A 20,886-nucleotide genomic window follows, 5' to 3' on the forward strand; every position below is an offset into this window, starting at 1 on the left:
GGGCACAGTCTCAAGGTGCTTGGGAGTAGGTACAGAGGAGATGTCAGGGGTAAGTTTTTACCCAGAGAATGGTGAGTGTGTGGAATGGGCTGCTGGTGATGGTGGTGGAGGCAGATACAAAAGGGTCTTTTTAGAGTCTCTTGGATAGGTCCATGCAAGAAAAATAGAGGGCTATGGATAACCCTAGGTAATTTCTAGAGTAAGTACATGTTTGGTACAGCATTGTGGGCCAAAGTGCCTGTATTGTGATGTAGATTTTCTGTTTCTATGTTACCCCAAAGGTTTTCCACAACCTCCAAGATTGTCAGAAGCATGATGGGGTGCTCTCAGCTCTCCTGGGTGAACACAGTTCGAACAAAACTGATAATGCTTGGCAGCATCCAGTGCAAAGCAGCCTGCTTGATGGTCACCCATCCAACAGTCTTAAAATTAATTTCTCCCACCACCAGGACTGCAGTATGTCATCCCTACACAGTGGACTGTAGTTACTTTCTCAAGCTGCACCAATAGCCCTTCCAAACCCACAACCTCTACCATTAAATGGACAAAAGATATAGGAACAGAAGCTGAAGATATTCAGAGATATTTATAAACAATTTAAATCAGTAATCAATATGAAAATACATGAACACATTAATAATAAGTCAAGTGCATTCAATTATGGTTAATTTATTAAACATATAAAATAGAAGAACAAATAGAAGATGCATCAAAAATCAGGCTGCTCACCTTAGCATGATCCAGAACTACTGTTGGTCCTGGCAGCAAGTGTCGTGGTTACTTGAAATGACCAGGAGACGCAGACAATTCTTCGAGAAGTTTAAACCTTTATTTGCAAACAAAGGCTGAGGCAATCAATGAACTTGTCACCAAAAGCCCGCCGAGCTCCGGTGTACAGCATTCTTTATAGTAATTTCTTATCTCAGTTACATTTCGGTTTCATCAGCATACCCAATCAATTTATAATTGCATATCATCTATATATTAACTAATCAATCGCTCTTGCCCAGCCCTCGGTGCGTCACCATTATTTTTCACCCATTCGCATTGGGACCTTATTCGTGGCCAAGATTATGTTTTCCAGACAACCTCCCTCACATTACATTCTGCTCGCAGCATCCTGTCCGCCACCGTTATCTCATACTAAACAAAGGCTGAGTGTAATACATGGGATACATCTCAGCTAATAGTACTGCTAAACAAACAGGTGTCCTGTAAGTGCCATAATATGCAGCTAAGAGAGTACAAAGTATCTAGTGAAAACAACAAATAACAAAACGTGTCTAGTAAAATAATACATACTGATATTCAGTACCTAGAAGTGATAACATAGTATAGTAAATAGCTAATACATAGTGATTATATTTCAGGTATATATATAGTGGTTATGAGTGGTTATGTCAGGTATATTTCTCAATATAATCCCCCCTTTGAGACCCACAGGGTCTCACACAGGAAGAGAACTCTCAGAGGCCGTGCACCAACGCCAAAATAAAGTCCAGCATTTTTATCCCAAATTTGGGTCAACTACAATTTCCATACTCAGAGCTCAAAATGATCTCTCTCTGTTATCCTAGGCTGCTGAGCCAAAAACCTGTCCCTCCGTAGCTGAGACAGGAAAAAAGACTCAGACACTCTTACAGACTAGTGTCCACATCATTAACACCTTCCAGTCCGCTTGGTGCATCGTGCAGACTGTAACAGTACATCATCGGCTTTTCTCCTTGTCTAGGGCCAGATTCAACAATTTCCAGGAGCATCGGGAATTGTTTTGCTGTCGCACGCATTATCAAAGTCTTGAGACATGGAAGAAAACAGCACAGAATAAATGCACAACTTATCAGCACAATGCCTGCAGTCATTGCCAATTTAGTCAGCCACGCACCCCATCCCCCTAGTTTGCTTTCTAACCAGTCTGCCCATAACTCCTCTACCCCCCTCCTTGGGACTTCCAGTCCTGTCTGGGCTGTTGCTTAACTCTACTCTGTCCCTGATAGGGCATCTGTGGAAATGCTCCTCCGAAGACATTCATTATTGGCATGGGGTTTTCTGGCCCTTGACTGACAGAATGCCTGGTTCCTCCATCTAATGGTGTAATGGCTGTACTCACACTAGTGACGGCTGGCAGCATCTTTTTGCTTTTTTTCTTTGTCCTTTTTCAGTTCTTCGAGCTGCATTTGCAATAGCTTTCGCTGCACCTCTTCTTGCTGCTCAGCAGCTTTCGTTTGTCTCTCCGATATTTCTCCACCGCGTGGACTACGTGATCACTGAATGCTCAGTGATCATTCAGTGTCAGTGATGACAGCCCAACCACTTCCTCCAATTTAGACTTGACCTGCGGAGGCATTGCATCCAAAATGCTCTGACAGAACAGTGAGTTCAGAAACAAGCTATTTTCCACCTCTTGCTCAGTCTCCAGTCTCCATCTTTTCAACTGGTTTTCTACATAGGCTGCTGGGTTTTCAGTGTCTCCCAGTAGTTCCCCCTTTAAGGCTTTGGGGTCTACTCTGGGTGGATAAAGCTTCCTGAGGCTCTGCCATACCCTCTGTCTCACTGGATCAAAATTGGCCCCATCAGTCTGTGGGCTGTCCACATTCTGTAAGCCAGCCATTTCCATCAGTTCTTTCAGCTTGGAAGTTCCCATCAACCTTATCAGCAGTGCCTTCAAATCTCCCATAGCCAACAATCGTCCCGTTGTTTCCTCCTCAAAAGGCTCTAATCCACTTTCCTGCCCCCTCGTGCAGACTAGGCAGAGTATTTTTCAGCCCTTCCAGGTCCTGGAATCCCCAAGGGATATACTGTACTTGTCCTGATCCTTTACCAGCAATGGCAGCATTTCCTTCTCCCCGTTCCATGTAATCAAGCTTCCTTCCTCACTTGGTTCTTTATCTATTGCTGGCCCTAGTACTACTGGCTGCCACTCATACCTTCCTGGGGTATACCTTCTTCCTTGCTCCTTCTCCACTCTAGTCCCCTCTTCCATCGCCAATATCTGCCTCTCCGTCCTCTCTCGTACTTCCCCCAAACTCTCGTCTCCTACCTTCCTCTAACTTCCTCTCAACTCACTCCGTTCTTGCCGTCTAGATGATTCCTGTTCTCTTCTAGTCTGTCTGTCTCTACAGTATAACCGATACTCCTCATAATCCCACTTCTCTCTCTGCTTCTGTAGCCTTTCCACTTTTCTTTCCATCTCCCTTCTTTCCTGTTCTATCTTATCTTTTCTCCCTCTATCTCATTCCTCAGCACCTCTCTCACCTTCTCATATTTCCTTCTTTCCTCCTCATGGTCCCAGACCTCTACTTCCCCCTGCAGGCTCATTGTTCCTGATATTATGGGGCATTGCTTGGGTGTTCCCTGCTCATAATAGGGAGGGTGTCTTTCTAGTTCTTTCAGATGCGGGTATAGAGCTGAAGCCGGGCTTCTGTTAGGTTTTTCCTCCTGTTTTTCCGGTTCCCTTTTGTCTTTTTCGTTTATTATCAATATCCTGCCTGTCTTTCTCAATCTTTCTCCCTTCATCCTATAAAGTTTCAATACTTCTATCTCCTGCTCTCTCCTTTCCTCCCTTTTCTTGGACTTATTGTTTGGTTTATGATTTTTAATTAGTGCTTCCATCTCTTCACACAAGCTTACATCGAATGTCACTTCTTTTGGCCATTTTGTGCACCGGTTTTTGGCTCTCTTTTCCCATTTCTCTGAAATTGCAATAATCTCACCTCTACTTACTGGGAATTTCTTGCACCGTATGTCTACTGCTGTTCCTTTTTCTTCCACCATGTTATTCTCTTCTTCTCTTAGGTATTATTTCTTTAAAAAAAAATCTCACAGTTCAAATACCTCCCCGATCCTATCTCCACGCCTAGCCCTACAGTTTATTCTACCAGTGTTTAAGCAATTTATCAAATTCTTCTTACCTTCTGTTCCGTTCTGTCTGAGCAGCCCTCAACCTAGGGCAGTACTCACAGAAGTTTCTCTTCACTCTCCCTGCCCGTTCAGCCCTTCGCTTTGTCCGAAGTGGTATCCACAGAGATTTACTCTATTATTCCTTACCCTACCCATTCAGCCCTTCGCTTTGTCCGAAGCGGTATCCACAGGGATTTACTCTATTATTCCTTACCCTGCCCGTTCAGCCCTTCGCTTTGTGTGAAGTGGTACCCACAGGGATTTACCAACACCACATGGATTTTTCTTTACTCAACTTCTTGTTACCTTATTCATACTTACCCCCACTGCAGTGTTCTCGATCAATCCTCTGAGCCTCCTGTCAAACCCTCAATTCTGCCAGATTTGTTGGATCGGAGAGATCCTTCGGCAGTTGCTACACACTTCTGAGTCCCCGAGACCCCCAAAACCAACAGAATTTCAATCCAAATTGTCGCAAAAAGCGCTTATCTTTTTTCTGGGTGCACCCATAATTCTGTTAGCTCAGTGAGGGCTCCCGAGGGACCGGGAAGTGGCCTCAACCCACCGAATCTTTTCCTCGGGTCTCTTCCCGGTCCTGCTGCAGTCGCCAATTTTGTGGTGGTTACTTGAAATGACCTGGAGACGCAGACAATTCTTCGAGAAGTTTAAACCTTTATTTGCAAACAAAGGCTGAGGCAATCAATGAACGTCACCGAAAGCCCACCGAGCTCCAGTGTACAGCATTCTTTATAGTAATTTCTTATCTCAGTTACATTCCGGTTTCATCAGCATACCCAATCAATTGATAATTGCATATCATCTATATATTAACTAATCAATCGCTCTTGCCCAGCTCTCGGTGCGTCACCATTATTTTTCACCCGTTCGCATTGGGACCTTATTCGTGGCCAAGATTATGTTTTCCAGACAACCTCCCTCACATTACATTCTGCTCGCAGCATCCTGTCCGCCACCGTTATCTCATACTAAACAAAGGCTGAGTGTAATACATGGGATACATCTCAGCTAATAGTGCTGCTAAACAAACAGGTGTCCTGTAAGTGCCATAATATGCAGCTAAGAGAGTACAAAGTATCTAGTGAAAACAACACATAACAAAATGTGTCTAGTAAAATAATACATACTAATATTCAGTACCTGGAAGTAATTACATAGTATAGTAAATAGCTAATACATGGTGATTATATTTCAGGTATATATAGTGGTTATGTCAGATATATTTCTCAATACAAGTCCTGAGGCAAAGCAGTAGCTCCGATGTACGGGTACCTGACTTCCAGCCCTCTCTGATTTCTGTGTTGTAGAGCGCAGAACTGATCTGAATGTCAGAGGGCAGAAGGTCAGCAATTTCTCATGGAGTTGGTGCCCACATTGATTTGATCAAGGTGCAAAATCTATCTTGATTCTCCATTGTGTTCCTGCCTTTCACCATTATTATCTGTTGGATGACCTGATCCCTTGACGTTATATCAAAGGAGAGGAGGATCCCCAAAGGCCTATCTATATTTATCAAAAAAAAAGATTAATTAAAAACACAAAATGCTGGAAACATTACACAGGCCAGGCAGCATCCTTACGTAGAAAAACAGAGTCAGCATTTCAGGTTGAAGATGGATTAACTTCTATGCAGATACTACTTGACATGTTAACTACTGGATTTCTACTGGATTTTCCAGTTTTGTTTCAGATTTTAAGCATCTTATTTTTTAATGATAAACATTTACAAAATAACGACATTATTTGATCAAATAACATTGTTGGTTGAGGAAGCTTAGTGCGAACAACTTGACCTGCATGTAAAGGGGGTTTCTTCTTTTTTCTTTGTTACTGTGTATGTTGATCAAAATGGCTTCTTTGTTTTGTTAAAAGCAGGAATGCTCCTTTGTTGCGAGAGAGTGCTGGAAGCTTGTTTGAGTTAAAATTTACTGATAACGAGAATTGTATTCCTTTGTAAACCAATTGGGATTAATGTTGTTCTTTCTTCTGAGTCTGTAAGCTATTGTTGGCGGGCTTTTGGGGAGATCGGCACGAGGGTTTGAGAGAGAGAGGACGCGATGCTGTAAGCTGGGCGAGGAATGGACCCCAAGCGGGGGTCCGAGGCCAGGAGGTACTCCGAGGAGAGGAGATGAAGCTAGATGTGCTTGGTTGACCACTTCGGATGGTCCTAAGCTGCGAGTCGAGGAGTTCGGAGGGGATCGAATGGTGGCCAGAAGACTTCAGTAATTGAGCTCCAACGGCTGTGCACGAAGTGGTTTGGACTTTGATAAGTTTGGCGCCTTTTCTTTATTTTTTTCTTCATATATACTGTATCATTATTAATCACTTAGTTATAGTAACCTTTATAAATTGTACTCATTTAATCGGATATGGTGTACTGTCTGTTTTTGGGCGAGGAGGGGACATCACACAGCATGCACACCAGCTGATTACCCAGTTTGGCGGGGCCGAAGGCTGCTCCCCCAGACGGGAACGAGCTGAGCGAGCCTGAGGCGACCCAGGGGGTTACATACATATTTTCAACTTTGACTGTTTAGGCACCCTGTGGGTCCCAAGGTTGGGCACAGAAATGCAAAAAGTAATTTTTTTTTAAAGTGCCTGTTCCTCAACTCATAAATTCCTTTCAGTATCATAGAGAAAACCTTGCTGAGAGCTTACGTTCCACAACATGGGAACATAACTTGCTAGTAAATTAAACCCACAGATGCAGGAAATCTGAAACAGAAACAGAATATGCTGCAAAAACTCAGCAAGTCAGGCAGCGTCTATAGAAAGAGAAAAAGTTGATGTTTTGGGGCTGTGAGGAAGGATCTGAGGAAGTCACGCCCAAATTGTTGACTGTTTTCATTTCACAGATGCTGCCTGACTTGCTGAGTTTTTCCAACATTTTCTCATTTTGTTGCATTGAATAGTGATGCCCCGTAACTAAATAGAGCCGGTTTAAAGGAGGAAATGAGACATTTTCAAAAGGTAACATTGTTTAATGATTCAGCATCATTAAGTGGACAATGGAACAGTTTAATGTTGCCAGTATTAAAGGAAGACTTTAACTGAAAGGGGTTGCTTCATTTTATCTGGTCTCCTGGAAAGAGTTCCCTTACTTAAATTGTTTCACTTTTTAGAAAAGAGATTCCAAGTATTCAAATTACTTCTGACTTACTATTTCCACCACTCACTTGAAGGCAAGACAATTTTTACTTTTTAAGATGGTGCTTGTGGTGACTGGGCTGTAATTCTGAGGAAATGAGATGTTCACACTTCAGCTGCAAAAAATTAAGTTTCTGTGCTGCCTTGAGCAATTGCCACTGTGGCTCCCTTGTTCCATTATGAGACTGGGGAAACGACATAGTCATCAGGTATGCTGATTTCACACTCATTACAGTTGTTTACAGTTTACAGTTTACAGTTGTTCCTATTTCTACTGAAAGCCTACTTTTGAAAAAAAAGCTTAATTTTATGCTCTTCTCCCTTCTGATTTAAAGAACTTGTATTAACTATGTTGCAAAAGCAAGCCATTTCAAGTCTAACTGTTGGGCTTCATTTCAATGACGGTGCTGAATTTCACAACTTGCTGCGTTTCTGCGCAGCTGATCGCTGAGATTTCCCGATTGCCTGCTGACACCACACAACCCTTGGGATGGAGGATAGACTTCTCAAGCTCCCCTGAACCTGCCCTGGGGAGGAATGCCTCCTGCTCCACTTGCCTCCAAGAAGAAGACAAGAAAGAAGAAGCAGGGATAGACCATCTGGTTCCTCAAATAACAGAACAGTGTTTATGCTTGATGCAGGAATAGTGAGCAGTTATTATAATGTAATTTACACAAATGTTTACTAACTTCAATTAACTTTAACTATTTTGTGTGTCTTCAAATGGTTTTGCTCAGTTTTTTTTAAGGTAAATGAATTTTTAAGTGTGTTTGGTTGTGGAATGGTTAACGAATGCCAGAAGAATTGATTATTTTATACCCCTCTGATAATTTTAATAGTGTTGCAGCCTGGGGTATGATTTATGCAGATCTGGAAGCCCTACAACTGGATTGCTTTTCTTTGCCAAGGTAGAGAGGGGGTGGCCTAGTCCTTCTCAGCGTAGAATGAGTAGCAGCCTTGCACATGCAATGAGCAGCTAAGTTGAAATTTCATCCCATCGTAGGCAATGGATGTTTAGTTCCATGGCCCCAGTCCTCAATGTATTTGCTAGATACAGCCTGAATATTGTACGTACCTCATGGTGGAAGTGCCTGTTTGAGATATATCACTTTTTCTGTTGGTAAATGAAATCACATTTGTTACGTAGGCTGCACATAATTTCCTGCACTCTAGTATTGCGATCTTGGAATGTACGTTGAATTCTCCCAAACTATCTGCCACCTTTCACCAAGCAAAGAGATCACTTAAAAAAATGCCGGCATGTTTATTCAAGTAGTATTTAGGGCAGACAACCAAAATTAGTTAGTGTGCATTCTGATTGATATACAGTGATTATTGATACTTCTTGATGCTCATAATATGTAATCGTTCTGCTGGGACATAGCGATTCCATTGTTATCCCAGTGCACTAAAGCCTCTGATATCCCCAAAAGCAGAGTACCCCATTACAAATCTTTGTGTTGGGGGGGAGGCATGAGATGGAAGGTATTTGGATACTCTCAATTGTAAACAGATTGTGATGGCATCTAGAAGATCTCATTGCTGCTCATATCTTTCATATACATGCAGATAGTGCATAGAGATTGCCTGCTAACAATCGGTCCAGTGTGAGGAACTTATCAACCTTGGCATGCCCAGTTTTGAGTGCAATGTAGATATCAGGGTAGACTCTCTCAACAGAACTCCTTCAGTAGGCACTTTGCTCACTGCATTGAATGGACATATGCTTTCTATTTCCTTTGCAGTCTTCCTTGTTCCTTTTGTTCTTTTTGAATTCTTCAGATCCCAGTGTATGTGACCTTCTTCCCTCTGGGAGTAATCACTTGAGAGTTTTCTCTCTCCTGATTTTCCTTTAAGTATTTAAGAAGTATCAAAGGTGCTATGTATTTCATATTTCAGTAATATTGTAAATATATTTGCTTTTAATTAGTTTAATGTTTTGAAGTTGGAAAACATAACAGTAGCAAGGAGGTACAATACTGTCTTGGATATATATATATATATATATCCAACCTAAGGCTTTTGCATAGTACTGTAATCATTTTATATGTTGATTTCATGTATTGCAACTTACTGCTGCCACAAAAAAAACTCAAATTTTGTGATGTAAGTGAGTGATGATAAACTGATTCTGATATGGGTCTCTATTGTGGATAGACAATGGGAAGGCGGCAGGGGGAGAGAATCCTGGATGGTTGGGAAAAGGGAAGGGGAGAGGGGAAGGAGTGGGAAGCACCAGAAACATATTCTGTAATGATCATCAATCCTGATGTCTCAGGGCTAGGTGTGTCTGCACCCACACCACTTGTTTTCTGCCACCTGTCCCGCAACCCTCCTACGGCACTTCACCTATGGCTAGCACAAGAGGGCACAGAGGAGATGTCAGGGGTAGGTTTTTTTACACAAAGAGTGGTGAGTGCATGGAATGGGCTGCCAACGATGGTGGTGGAGGTGGATACGATACGGTCTTTTAAGAGACTCCTGGATAGGTTCATGGAGCTTAGAAAAATAGAGGGCTATGGGTAACCCTATATAATTTCTAAGGTAAGGACATGTTCGGCACAGCTTTGTGGGCAGAAGGGCCTATATTGTGCTGTAGGTTTTCTATGTTTCTATTCCCAACATCATCTGCTCCCACCGGATTTACAACCTCGTTATCTGCTCCACATTAACAAATACAGTACTGTGCAAAAGTCTTTGGCACCCTAGCTAAATACATGCACATAAGACGTATGCAAGAATTGTATTTTTTATATGAACCCAAGATGACTACCTACCTGTTTAAGTTTTATTTAAAATGTGCAGCAAGAAACCGTCAAGTTAAAGAAACGCAGTCTGTCTTTTTTCTTCAGAGCAGCATCTTTTCTTTGCAAAAAGGAAAGACGATTAAATTTAAAAAGGCATAAAACAGAAAAATTCATGAGTTCATAAACAATGTGTACAAGTGGTGATAATCATTAAAAAGGAGTAGAAACAGCTGACTACATCAGAAAGATTGATGTATTTGATTACATGACAGATAACTAGATTATATGTACTGAATGGATTGAGCAGCATTTTAAAGCAAATGGAATAACTAGCTAATGAGAAACAAGTGCCAATGTTACTATGTGCTTTGGATTTAAAGCATACAGTTCACTTAGAAATTTGACTGCTCCAAACAAGTCAGCCAAAGTGAGCTTTGCTGATATTGTGAAAGTAATGCCGGAACATTTAGAAGGAAAACCATTCTTGATTGCAGAACATGGTAGGTTACAAGTGAAATCAAGTGAAAGGGGAGTCCATTTCAGTGTACATGGCTGAATTGAACAGTATATGTGAGCATTGTCAGCTTGGTAATGGGTTTGATGATGCAAATTGTTTAGCTTGTTGAATCTTACTAGAAAGTGTTCAAAATGTCTCCTAACTAAAGCACAACTTACATTTAAAATAGCAGTATCATTGCTATTTATATCATTGGAAACAGCAGACAGAGACGCAATTGAGTTGCAATTAGGAATTAAAGTGAGCTTGTCCAAATTTGTAATGTCTCGGCCGAGATCAGCATGGCCAAACAAATTGTGTTACCATTATGGCAGGTGCTCTCATACTAGAGAAAACTTGCAGAAAATATAACAACGTAGGACACATACAAAGAGTATGTTGGGTAGACAAAAATATAAGTACTCCACAGGGAAGAGAAAAAAGCTAAAACTTTTGTGGTCTTTATTAATCAGACTTCATTTTGAATTCCAGATTTATTTTTCAAATTCAGATTCCTCAGTTGCCAAGGTCTACCTCCATTTACCGTGTTCCTATTTAATCATAAAGCAATGAGGTTTTAGTAAACCCATTCCCCTAAAGCTGTTCTTTAAAGAGTCCAAACTCCAAATGTGCTCTCAGTTCTTATTATGTCCTATGATCTCTTGAAACCTCATATATCTTTGTGTGTGTGTGCCTTGATAATTTTGACCATTGAAGTTAGGGCTGTTTTCAGCTTAATCGTCCTAGCGTTCCTCCAGGCAGTGGTTGCTAATCTCTACCACATAGATTGCTACTCACTGCTGTATTTGGGAGGTCTCTCATACTCCCTCTGTCCATAGAAGAAGGCAAAATGAGTGCTGTCATTTGCCTATTGTGCAGACTTCCCAAATTGCGAGTAGTCAAATACAGAGAGATCCTTGAAGCCACATACCAGAGATGCCAGGTTATTGTCTTGGGTCTAATGTACAATGACATGTCCTCTGCAGACACTCATTTGCCTATGGTGCAGACTTTATAAATTGCAGGTAGTCATGTATAGGGAGATCTTTGAAGCCACAGGCCGGGAGTGCCCAGGCTATAATCCTGGGTCTTGTGTACAAACAACATGTCCTCTGCAGACACTGATCTTCAGCTACCTGCTTGTGTCTCTCTAATCTCTGGAGGAGATTTCTCCCATTATTGCTGTATCTATGCCTTCAGCTGTAAAACTGCCCTACAGCTGAAAGATTGTTGCATTGCGACTGCATTCATTTAAGAAATGGGTGTGATAATCAGACCAGAAAAGTGCAAAAAGACTGCAGCAAATCAGCAGGGAATGTTACAGTGACAATTTTCAGTGTGCTGATGCAACAGGGAGACCCAATGACAATTTGATGACTCTTATGTTACTCTCTCACTGGGGCATGTATACAGACTTAGCTCATTAGCTAACTCTGCTAGAAGCCACGTGACTCAGCAGTGGGAAGGCCACCTTTCATAAACAAAATGTCTAGGGTCGGTATGATTTGGGGTTCAGCCAAACAGGAATGTCGTTATGTTCCGATTAAAGAAACCTTGATTTGAACGAACGCTGTGTAAATACTGTCCATATACAGTTATCAAAAATGACATCGTGCACCAACATAAAATTATAAAGAAAGTATAGTTACTAAATTTTCAACTTTAACAGTTACAGAAAACAGAAAGAAAAAATAAAAGGGCTCATTGCAGTTAAACCAGTCCAATATTTTAGAGTAGAGGTAAGGAGAGCAGTGAGCAGTGAATCTGTGGAATGCTCTGCTGCAGATTGCGGTGGACGCGAATTCCATGGGCATATATAAAGCAGAAGTTGATAGATCCCTGATTGGTTGGGGCATCAAAGGGTATCGTGAGCGGGCAGGTGTATGGGGTTGAATGAAATCTGGGATCAGCCATGATGAAATGGCAGAGCGGAATTGATGGGCTGAAATGCCTAATTCTGCTCCTATGTCTTATGGTCTTATGTGCTCATAACGTTGGAACTCATACTGGAGTAGTAAGGGCTGTCTCTCTTTATTCGTGTGTTGAACCCATGGTCTGCGTGAAAGCATCCGCCACATTCCGAACTCCTCTCGAAGACCAGCTGGAATGAACTGGCTCTCTCAGGAGTATTGGCCCTTCCTCCTTGGAACCTTTTACAATGGGGACTCTCCTTCCAACGGATTCTGCAGTATCTTCCCTTGTGTCCCACTCCACAGCTCCTGCCGAAAGACTCCAAACCAGACTACTGTCCTTCAGAAGATTCTTCCCCACAGCTCTCCAGAACCTTCTGTCACATCCCACAATCCTGATTGGCTGACTCACATTCCCAAGTTGGACAACATGGTCCTTATCTTAGCTGAAACCAAAACACACTTTCCACTATGGCACACTGCTTCTACAGAAAACAGCTAATGTAACAGCATGGCATTAGAAATCTTAACCAAAGCATTACACTGCACCCCCCCCCCCCACACACCAAAATTGTCACATCCTCATGACTTTGGAACTTATTAAACCATTCACACAGTACTCAAATGAATTTCGTGATTTCAGGACCCTCAATCCATTTGTAAATGGAAGTAACAAATCTCACTATTGGGATGGATGCCACACTGTTTCACCAATGCATTATATGGCAACCTATCTGCAGGTTTCCTGACACTCTGAGACTTTCTTATCTTATCCTCAGCTTCTTCAGCCTCAGGCACTTCTTGTGACTTTTCCTGTCTACTCTTCCTGGGGAGATATGGGGATGCCTCCTCATGTCCAACACTTGTACCTTCTGGCAGCTCAGACCCCTCTGCCCCATAACTGAACTTAGCTTTCTTCAGTTTAAGCAGGTGCTTCCAAAAATCTTCAACCTGTGCGGGTGTTAACAGGCGAGACCTCTCTCAGAAAGGTGTGTCTTCTGTCACTCTAAGAGTGTGGCAAGTATTCTTGGAACAATCAAGATCAAACTTGTCAGTAGAAAACACATCTTTACGTACGTACTAACCTTTCAGTTACTCTCCTTTTACATTCAATGTCAGCTTCCTCGATCCAAGAGACTTTTTCTCTTCCATTTTCCCCGGAATACCAGACATTACCATCACAGGAAAAAGACGGGCAGTTGACATTCCACGTCTGAGGGTAACAGCTCTTCCTGAGGTCATCCTGTTTGCATGGACAGCCGAAGATTTCTGCAGTTCAGGTCTCGCCGGCATTCCTGCAGCAAGCGTGACTAAACTTCCTGATCATCAGGAACATTCACTGGGATGGCTGAGGCATTGGACATTCTAGCAAATTTACTATAGCTACTCCTGCAGGGTGTAGCATGCCACGTGTTGACAGGGTGTAGCACACAGTTCCTCATTTCCACTCATCATCCTGCTCAGGAGGAACTTGCACCTTCTCAAAAGCAGCTCCGAATACAGGGTGAATGCTCAGGATCTTCAAAAAGTTCTGTCCATTTCTCCCCTTGCATGCTCACACAATGGAAGTATTCGTTACACAAGAATGGAAGCCTCGCCCTTTTCAACCGGACCAGGGCAGACCAACACTGGTGTGTCAGTGATCTCAGTTTCACTGACAAGTAACCGTTGTATGGCTACTCATCGTAGTAAGGCTTCAAATCTCAAGGGCACTGAGTGGCATCAATAGTAAATGCATCAAATACTGTTGTAAAAGGATCTATAAAGCAAGGTAGCTTGAGAACCTGTGTCAAGAATGGCTCTAGCATAAACACCTTCAATCTGTATGAATACATCAGAACTTGGTCCCACTAAGCCTTCAGGAATAATGTCTTGCACCTTAGTATTTCCCTTGATATACTGACTGGAATGACTGACTGACTTGCAGAGATGCCAGCTCATTCCTTTACTGGGTCCCACTGTAATTTTGCCTCTTTTCTTCACTGTTTGATTAACCACTGACTTTTCCAAGATTTCCCTGTCTCTCAGTCTCACTTGAAATGTCCATCTCCTCCATAGTTGTAACAGAAAAACCCAGCACCTCTCTAGTCAAGAGACTCTTTTCAGCATCATTCCTCTGCATCGTAAGTCCTACAGATGGGTTGGGTTTCCCAAAGGTCGAGTCACGTTTAGCTGAAAGATTAGCAGGTATCTATTGAGTCAGCTCAGCTCAAAGGTTTTCCACCTCACTCCTCAAAAGCTCTATCTCTGTAGCATCGGAGTCACTTGAGCAGCAGAGGGAACCACTGAAGACACCACTCGACTTTTGGAAATGTTCCGCTTCTCAATCATGTTTTTCTCTTCTCTGATTTCTCTGAGTAACTCAGTGAAAGATGGAGGAGGGTGGATTTTGCAGGTCATTCAAATATGTAGAGCAATCACGTCATGTGACAGCGCGTCACTAACAACTTGCTCCATTCTCAAGCAATTTCTCTCAGACAGTTGAATGCCCCCTTTGTGGCACAAACCATGCTGTAGTTTCTCCAACCTGAACAGGTGGACAGACAGTTTCTCTCCTTACACCTAAAATGTGTGCCAAAACCTCATCATTTGATGGTCTGCACTTTCAGCAGTGCCAAAAGCATCTTCCAGAGCTTGCAAGTAATTAGGTGATGTGGTTAATGTGTTTCCTGCCTCTCGGAACCTCACTCTATCAGCTGCCAGACCCATTAAAGTCTCTGCTTGTCTCTGTTTTTCACATTATCTGAGCACTGCCACTTACTGAGTATTTGAGATGTCTGCTCCACCCAAGACTCATATTCTTCTTCCCCTTTGGGTGTGGGCTTGACTGCGGAGAACACTCCCAGGCTATGATAACTTTGGCTCTCCACCGGAACACTTTGGCATTTATCAGTCACTGATGTAATAGCCGAAACCAGCTCAGAATATAAATCAGCCACTGAAGGACCCATTAGACCTTTCATGTTGCACAGCTCTTTTTTCTCACGCTGCAGAAATGAGAACAACTTGTCTTTCAAGTCACCACTCTCAACTACATGCACTCCTTCTCTAAAAATATGGGCTGCCTATGGCCCGCCTCTCCAGGTGTCAGGCAGCACAACTTCAGTTACATCACTGGTACCAGCTGACTGGTCAAAATGCTGTTCAATCAGCAGAACTTTTCCCATCACTTTTACAGCACTCAGCACTCATTGCAGCAGTTCATTGGGAATTTGAACATCCACCTGCTCAGAACACAAGCATTACTTAAGGATATCCATTACGAATCGCACCGAGCCTTAATCCCAGCAGCATCCATAATAAAGCATCTTAACTGCGATGCACCTCACTTTCCACAAGCACTGGTTTAAACACACAAATAAACCGCTTAATCAGTCCTTAAGCAGCATTCCCAGAGCATTCCCAAGACCTAGATGGGAACCCCACAAATGTAATCCACTCACTGGGGTCTGCATACAGACGTGACCCATCAGGTAACTCTGCTAGCAGCTACATAACTCAGCAGTGAGAAGGCCACCATTCATAACCAATCTAAGTCTAGGGTCGGTATAATTTGGGGTTCAACCAAACAAAGAACAGCATGATCAACGTGTACAAACAAGCTGGATGAACTCAGCAGGTCGGGCAGCATCCATCGAAATGAGCAGTCGACGGATGCTGCCCGACTTGCTGAGTTCATCCAGCTTGGTTGTACACGTCGAGTTGACCACAGCGTCTGCAGTGTACTTTGTGTTTAAGAACAGCATGATGTTCCAATTAGAAAAACCTCTATTTGAATGAATGCTGTATAAATACTGCCCATAGCCAGTTATCAGAAATGACACATTGCACACCAGCTTAAAATTATAAAGAAAGTATATTTACCAAATTTTCAACTTTAATAATGTTACAGAGAAAGAAAAAGAAAAGGACACACTGCAGTTAAACCAGTCTGTTGTTTTAGAACAGAAGTAAGGAGGAATTTTTTTTTAGCCATAAGAGTGGTGAATCTGTGGAACACTCTGCCACAGACTCCGGAGGAAGCCAATTCTGTGGGTATACTTAAAGAGGAAGTTCATAGATTCCTGATTGGTTGGGGCTTCAAGCGATATGGTGAGAGGGCAGGTGTACGGGGTTGAATGGGATCTGGGATCAGCCATGATGAAGTAGCAGAACTGACTCGATGGGATGAATGGCCTAATTCTGTCCTACATCTTATGGTCAAATGTGCACATATCACTGGAGCTCACATTGCAGTAGTTGAGTATATCTCTTCACTCACATGCTGGACCCACAGTCTACGTGAAAGCATCTGCCACTGAACTCCCCGCGAGGACCATGTCGAATGAACTGGCTCTCTTAGGAGCATTGCTCCTTTCTCCTTGGAGCCATTCGGCTGCACAAAGCGCTTCTTGCAATGGGGACTCTCCTTCCCACATATCTTCCCTTGCCCTGCTCCAAAGCTCCTGGCCAAAAGACTTCAAACCATACTCTACTGTCCTTCAGAAAATTCTTCCCCACAGCTCTCTAGAACCTTCTGTCACATCCCACAAGCCTGATTGGCTGACTCACATTCAAAGTTGGACAACACGGTCCTTATCTTAGCTGAAACCAAAACACACTTTCCAGTGTGGCACACTGCTTCTACAGAAATCTGCTAACTGAAACTACCTCACAGCACAGCAGTAGAAACCATAGCCAGGGCGTTACACTTGTAATTGAAAATTCTTGCTCTTTAATCTTTTTTCATGCAAAAGAAGAAGCGTGGTGCAATTTTTGGGCTCTCATCCTCAGAAGAAATGCTGACAGACAACTTCAATTTGAATTTTTATTTTTCTATTTACTTTGAAATAGAAATATAATGATTTCATTGTCACGGCAGGATTGCTTAAAGGAAGCATGCAGCTGAAAATCTGAGCTATGTTTAAGTAGCCTCAAGACTTTGAGACTTTAATCCACTTCACCTGGCACAAATTAGTTGGATGAGCAATTAAAATCTTCCTTGTCCTCATCTTGGTGTCTGTAATTATTACACTAGAAAATGTAATAGAGTTATGCACTGAATGAGCCCTTCGATCCACAATTTCCACTGCACTCCTCAATACTAATCCCACTTACCTGTAAAAGGTGATGAACCTAATGTGCCTTGGTAATTCAAGTAGTTGTATATATGTCTCTTAAATTTCACAAGTGTACCTGGCTCAACTGCCTCAAACAGAACATTCCAGATTCTATGTGTTCGCTGTTAAAAGTTTCATTTCCAGATCTCATCCAGGTCTCCTATTTCTTAGCTTAACAGCCTGTCCTCTTGTCTCAACATCCATCAAGGGAAAAAAGAAAAAGTTCTTACTACGTGACCTATCTATCCCTCTCAATTTGTGGATCTCTGTCAAATCACCCCACAGTCTTCCCCAATGCAGTAAGAAGAAATTTAGATGATCCAATCTCTCCTTATAATGAAAGTGCAACAATTCAGGCAACACTCTGCTGAATTTCCTCTACCCTCTCTCCAGAGCAATCATAGCATTCCTTTTTTTATTTCTAAGATAAACTTTATTCATATATTAATATATATATATATGTAAGAAAAGAAAAGAAACACAGCGCAAAACTTCATACAGAATATATGCTTGAAAGTCACCTTGTTTACTGAATGCTGCTGTTGTACGTGTTGTACTTCAGGCTGACTTAATCAGCTGGAAGACTGTATTGTACCAATTCAGCGAGTTCCACAAATTGACCTGGTTGTCCAATTTTTCTGGCATGTTAAGCAGAAATGTACCTGAAATCCTTTTCATCAGTACTACATAAAAAGACTGAAGAATGAGTTGGTCCATCACTTAATAAATAAATGTGTAACTTGTATTTCCTTTATGCTGCTAAAGTGTATCTTAAAGTAATGGTTGTGTAAGCAGAGAATTGAGTCACAATGTTATTACAAGTACTCTGTGATCAACCCCTCTGTCAAAGTTTTGCTCAATCATCCACTAATATTGGCAATGAGTAATTTTAAGGGTCTAGGCTTTTAAAGATTTGCAACACCCTCTACTAATTGTTCATTCATTAGGAATGACGTATGGGTATATAATCCAGAGGATGAAATATTTTTAAGCAACACAATTGTCAACATTTTGTTTACCCTAATAGATAGTTCAAAATTCTGAATGGATGTTCCTGGATAATAAGTAAACTGTTATGTAAAAACACTGCTTTGAAACTAAATACAGTCAATTCTGGTTAATTGGACCACTGGTTAATCAGGGTAATTCTTAAAACAAACAAAAACTAATTGAAAAAATTGTCAGGGTTTTCTTTGGATATTTGAGGCACTACGCTGCTTAAATGGGGCAGGGGACTATTGCCAAACAGAATCTAACTAGTGTCAGTTGTGTGGCCATTAGACGCTACACTGTACTTAGAGGGACCCGTTTTTAAATTGCATCAGTAGTGATTTTTGCCATTAATACTTGGTGAGAAGTTAGCATTAAAAGAATTCTGAACTGTTTTGCTCTTTGTGATTTCAAGCAATCAGGCTTGAAGATGCCAGATATGGCAGGGAGTGGAAATAAAATGATTTCACTACTTCAGCAAGTTAGGAACTACAGACGATTTGAAGGCATCAACAATCATCTTGAATGTTCCAATGAAAATGAAGATTTGAAGGATACAATTGTCGATAGCATTGTATGAAGTCTGTCCATTATCTGCACTGGGTGTCTATGATTTGTTTGTTCATTGTCACAAACAAGAGAAAATCTTCAGATGCTGGATGTTTCGGGCCAAAACTCTTCGGCAGGACCTTTGGACAGCAGCACAGATCACAACAGGGAACAGTGAGAAAGAGTTTCACTGAACTCCCATTGAAGGGAATATTTAAACTTCTTTAGGGTAGGCATCCCTGGAAGACACTTTGAAGATCACATAAAAGAGAAAGTTTGCAGATGCTGGAAATCTGAACAACACACACAAATTGCTGGAGAACTCAGCAGTTTGTGTGTGTCGTTTGTATATTGTGCATACTGGACAAATTCCTCTGACGATAACTATTAGGAAATAATACACAGTTTTATAGTACCGTATAGGACTATTGGTTGTGTTCTAATTTATTCTGTACTTTATTTAAATACACAATTTGTTACTCAGTTTGTCTTTTTTATACATTTTTAACTATTTCCATGAAACTTTGGCTGATTGGATCAGTCACTTAATTGGGCCAAAATAAGACCATAAGACCATAAGACATAGGAGCAGAATTAGGATATCTGGCCCATGAGAGTCTGCTCCACTATTCAGTCATGGCTGATCCTTTTTTCCTCCTCCTCAACCCCAGTTCTCAGCCTTCTCCCCGTAACCTTTGATGCAACTTGGTCTCCACAAGTGCATGTGGCAAAAAATTCCACAAATTCACCACCCTTTGGCTAAAGAAATTACAGTACTTCACGTCTCTGTTTTGAAAGGGCACCCCTCTGTCCTGAGGCTGTGCCCTCTTGTCCTAGACTCTCCCACCATGGGAAAAGTCCTTACCGTATCTATTGTGTCTAGGCCTTTCAACATTCAAGGTTTCAGTGGGATCCCCCCTCATCCTTCTGAATTGCAGTGAGTACAGACCCAGAGCCATCGAACGTTCCTTGTCTGATAACCGCTTCATTCCTGGAATTATCCTTACGAACCTCCTCTGGACTTCTCCAATGTTTTTCCTTCCTATGTCATTGGTACCAATATGTCAGGGCATGAAAGGGTATGGGGAGAAGGCAGGGGAGTGGGGATGACTGGAAGAATTGGATCAGTCCATGATTGAATGATAGAGCAAACTTGATGGGCTGAATGGCCTACTTCAGCTCCTATATCTTATAGTCTTATGTACAAAGACATCCGGCTGCTCACCTCCCTCTCCAAAATGTTGTGGATGCGATCCTCTCTCTCCAAAATGTTCCAATCCAGATGTGTTCCAATTAACTGGAATCCACTGTATTCTATAAAATATCTGAGATCATTTTGACAAGGACTTTGCTACATGATTAACTCAAAAGCCTAGCAAAATGTTTCCTGCTCTAAAATACTGGAAGTACTACCAGCTAGATATTGCCTTGGTGTAGATTGTCAGGAATGACATATTACTGTCACTAATTTTGTATTGTAAAAATTTGAAGGGTTGATGAATTTTTTAAAAAACTACCTATATGAAGGGTAGTCAATATTCAGAAAAGGAACCCCTCTACAAGGGGTGATTAATAAGTTTGATAGAAGGAGACAATTTTAGAAAACCTAGCACATTTATTTTTCAACGTAGTCCCCTCCTACATTTACACACTTAGTCCAGCGGTCATGGAGCATACAGATCCCTTCTTTGTAGAAGTGGTCCACAGCAGAGGTGATTAATAAGTTTGTGGCCTAAGGTGGAAGGAGTTGAGTTATACAGCTCTCATTACATGTATGTGCAGTTAATCTCTTTGAGTGAAAATACAGGAAGTTTGAAGTTAATAACTCATCTCCTTCTACCTTAGGCCACAAAGTTATCAATCACCACTGCTGTGGACCACTTCTGGAGGTCCAAGACGCTGACTTCTACAAAGAAGGGATCCGTATGCTCCATGACCGCTGGACTACGTGTGTAAATGTAGGAAAAATAAATGTGCTAGGTTTTCTAAAATTGACTCCTTCTACCTTAGGCCACAAACTTATCAATCAC

At 41.8% G+C, this 20,886-nt stretch overlaps 1 long non-coding RNA gene across 1 annotated transcript; it reads right to left on the bottom strand.

Annotated features, from left to right (window-relative positions):
* Window positions 1-819: 819 nt before the first annotated feature.
* LOC132387459 (uncharacterized) lies at window positions 820-17,987 on the bottom strand. Its single transcript, XR_009509896.1, has 3 exons — window positions 17,839-17,987; window positions 9,843-9,925; window positions 820-5,421 (listed from the first exon to the last, which is right to left on the bottom strand). It is a non-coding gene; the product is annotated as an uncharacterized LOC132387459 (long non-coding RNA).
* Window positions 17,988-20,886: the final 2,899 nt, after the last annotated feature.

Source organism: Hypanus sabinus, unplaced genomic scaffold (genome assembly GCF_030144855.1).
Source record: "Hypanus sabinus isolate sHypSab1 unplaced genomic scaffold, sHypSab1.hap1 scaffold_188, whole genome shotgun sequence".
In the NCBI taxonomy this organism is placed as follows: domain Eukaryota; kingdom Metazoa; phylum Chordata; class Chondrichthyes; order Myliobatiformes; family Dasyatidae; genus Hypanus; species Hypanus sabinus.